This window comes from Peromyscus californicus, unplaced genomic scaffold, assembly GCF_007827085.1.
Source record: "Peromyscus californicus insignis strain IS unplaced genomic scaffold, ASM782708v3 Scaffold_2__1_contigs__length_46816999, whole genome shotgun sequence".
Lineage (NCBI taxonomy): Eukaryota > Metazoa > Chordata > Mammalia > Rodentia > Cricetidae > Peromyscus > Peromyscus californicus.
In genome coordinates, this window is record NW_026294540.1 from 28,270,883 (window position 1) to 28,274,933 (window position 4,051).

Below are 4,051 nucleotides of genomic sequence, written 5' to 3' on the forward strand. Positions count from 1 at the left end.
GGGGAAGGATAGGAGCCCTGTGCAGGGACACTGGGGTGCTCAGGAGTCAGGAAGAATCGGGGTAAAGGGGCACACAACCCCTGAGTCTTCTCATGTGGAGGACAGAGTGGAGGCAGGACCTCCCCATCTCCACCTCCTTGTGACCAGCAACTTCCTTCATGATTCTGCCTTCTTCCTTCCCACATTGCAGAACATCCTTCCTTGTGGTCACTGACAGGATAGCCATGCCCTTGAGCCCAGATCCCATTTTTGCCAGGAAGATATGCAATTGACTGTAGATGAAATTCTAAACAGTCTTATTAAAAGAAACACAGAGCCAAATACAGAGTTAAAGCCTAAGCGATCAGAGCAAGAGACACGACTCCCTTTAGCTTACCACTAGCTGTCATCCTTCCCCTGAGAGAGAGACCTTCTTCCTGTGTGTGTTGTCTTTTACTGCTTTCTCGTTCTGCCTTCTCATTGGATCTAATCCCAGCCACATGACTTCCTCATCACTGCCTGTCTATACAGACCTCCTGGTCGCTATGGTTGGTACTGGGATTAAAGACTCAAGGGTCACCACGCTTGGCTGTGTCCTTGACCACACAGAGACTCTGCCTGCCATGTGATTGGATTAAGGGCGTGGGCTACCACCACCTGAATTCTGTTCCTGGCTCACTAATGACCTCTGATCTCCAGGCAAACTTTATTTATTAACATACAAATAAAAACATATTTCAGCACAATTAAAATATCACCACCTTTCCCGTATTATTCTAATAAAAAGAAAAAAGATTAGAAAAAGTTATAACTAATGTAAGAAAAACTATATACAATAAGTACATTAACTATATACAATATATACAAGCAATAAATACCTAAACCATGTCTAGTCCATTTGTATTTGACGAACTCAGAGAAAATATTCCATTATCTATCCTATGTTGGTAAGTCCAAAATGTACCTGATTCACTTTATATTCTAACTTGTATTACTAACAGAGAACTATCTTATAATGTATTCCAAATTTATACACTTAACACATCTTAGTGAGTTTCTTTTGTGAAATTCTTAACAAGGAAAACTATAACTATAACTATGTAATCTTCAACTTGCTATAACTATAACTATGTAATCTTCAATGCCCTCAGAGACCCCAGAAGGAAATTATATTACCTAAAAAACCAGGAAGTTTCCATTCGTTTGGCTATTTGTCCCTGTGCTTTATCCAACCTTGGTCTCAACTATTCTCCCTCATATAAACCCTCCTCATTCTCGCTAATTGGACTCCCAGAGATCCACCCGGGGCCTAGTCATGGATCTCTGCATCCAGATCCCTCAGTAGTTGGATGAGGTTTCTAGCATGACCATTAGGGTGTTTGGCCATCCCATCACCGGAGTAGATCAGTTCGGGCTGTCTCTCGACCATTGCCAGCAGTCTGTTGTGGGGGTATCTTTGTGGATTTCTGTGGGCCTCTCTAGCACTTTGCTTCTTCCTATTCTCATGTGGTCTTCACTTACCATGGTCTCCTATTCCTTGTTCTCCCTCTCGGTTGATGATCCAGCTGGGATCTCCCGCTCTCCCAAGATGAACTATGAACCAATGACTGAGGGGACACCAACTGGATCAGGCCCTCTGAGTGGGTGAGACAGTTGATTGGCCTGATCTGTTTGGGAGGCATCCAGGCAGTGGGACTGGGTCCTGTGCTCACTGCATGAGTTGGCTGTTTGAAACCTGGGGCCTATGCAGGATTGCTTGGCTCGTCCTGGGAGCAGGGGACTGGACCTACCTGGACTGAGTCTACCAGGTTGATCTCAGTCTGTGGGGAAGGCTTTGCCCTGGAGGAGATGGGAATGGGGGTGGGCTGGGGGGAAGGTGAGGGGGGCGGGAGGGGGGTGAACAAGGGAATCCGTGGCTGATATGTAGAACTGAAGTGTATTGCAAAATAATAATAATAAAAAAATAAATAAATAAATAAAACAAAACAAAACAAAACAAAAAACAAAAACCAGGAAGTGCATGTAAGCAGCTTCCAAAAAAATGTGAGTTGACAGAAACAGCCAACTGCCTGGACAGTCACCGAGATTTCTCCACAACATTGGGGCATCATCTTCAGCCTATAGGCTTAGCATATCTGACAGACTCAACTGTGAAGTGAGATGTACACATGGCCTACAGTTCGACCTCACATTCGGTAAGAGTAGTTCATGTACCAGAAACACCTGAATTCCACTAGTGTCCTATCATGATTCAGGATTTTAAATTCTGGAAATTGTTGATGTTTTTGAAATTCAGCTGTCCATTCTTCTTGGCTTGTGGTTGTGGCTTTAGCAACAGGCATCCTCTGAGGCCAGGACCATATGGCACCATCCCTGAAGTGGCCTTTGCAATCTGGAAAAGGTACAGTGCCCCTTTCTTCAAAGGCAGCTGTACAGGCAGGGGACCGATGGCTTCTGATGTGCAGTGGAACAGTAACTGAAACAGTTATTCTTGAAAGAGTAATTAAGCTGACAGAGTCTAACCTCTCAATGGTAGACTGGCATTTAATAAAAGAGTTGAAGCCACTGACAAGCCGAGAAGAATGGGATGCAGAGAAGAACGGGATGCCGAGATGAAGCTCAGAGCAGCAATGTGTCACTGATGACATATTGCCTGGAACATCTCTGAGAGTGGACACAGCTGATCTGTGACTGGGGTGGTGGCGTGAGAGGTTGGGGCTGTGGTGACCTCAGGGCTGGTTCTGCAGGAGGGTCATCTCATCTTTCCCCATGTCATGGATCCATCAACTCCCCATAGGACAGGAAGACAAGATTGTACCAGAAGAAGTGGCATCATTTTCCCTGAGTGACATGTGCAGAGGCGACTTCCCATTTCCTTAGATTCCTTAACGGATTGCTTTCTCCATGCTTCCCTGCAGTTGGCTGTGCAACCCACCTCTGTCACATCTGTCTTTTTTTTTTTTTTACAGTCCCCATTGTCCTCAGATTCCTTGACCTGAGCCAGACACGAACTCTCATAGCCTCACTCCCAGCTGCCCAAGGACACATTTGTATATTCATTGCACCTTTGGCCTGTCCATGGCACAGAATCTTTTTTTTTTTTTTTTTTTTTTGGTTTTTCAAGACAGGGTTTCTCTGTGTAGTTTTGGTGCCTGTCCTCAAACTCACTCTGTAGCCTGTGCTGGCCTCAAACTCACAGAGATCTGCCTGCGTCTGCCTCCCGAGTGCTGGGATTAAAGGCGTGCAACACCGTCCAGCAAGGCACAGAATCTTAAGGATGAATTGGCCACAGTTTTACAGTCATTCAGGACAGGGGACAAGGCTATTGTACTTTTCCAAGGGCTCTTTTTCCTTTCTTTTGGCGGGCGGTGGTGTCTCATATAACCCAAGCTGGGCCTTGAACGTGTTATGTAGCCAAGGATGACCTTAAACTCCTACAGATCCTCTTCTCTGTCCTCCCAAGTGTGACAGGTGTGACAGGTGTGCCACATTTGTGCCCCATTATCTCAGGCTAGATATTGATCCTAGGGTTCTGTGTGTGCCAGGCAGGTAAGTACTCTACTAGATGAACCACATCTTTATCCTCAGTGAGGTCTGAGAGTGTGTCCTCCTGGTCATGAGTACTCACCTCCAGGTCTTACTGGCTTTGCCCTACTGTCTGGAGTCTGTGAGTAAAACTTCAATAATTTCTAAGTCACCAAGGAGGGGCTGGACCTGACGAGGCTGCCATGTGTCAGCTGCTGGTCCCCAGCCTTTTAACACAAGTGGGTCTGGTTGGTCCTTCAGGATCCCAGCTGCTCCCTGTGCTCAGCCTCACTGCTGCCACCTGCTGGACCCTGAATCCCAAGTCATGGGCTCTGTTCTAGTTTCAAGTTCTCTGTTGAACCCCCATAGGGGCCCTGCTGTGGGATGATTTCTCTCCAGGATGCTGTAATCAGTCTCCTGTAATGCCAACCCTGTTTCACCCAACAGCAGTGACTGGGACCTGGAGCCATGATGCTTTCACAGGGGGAGGGGCACTTTCTGTGGAAGAGCAGCCTGGGGCTGTGGTGTGCCCACGTGGGGCTTTTGT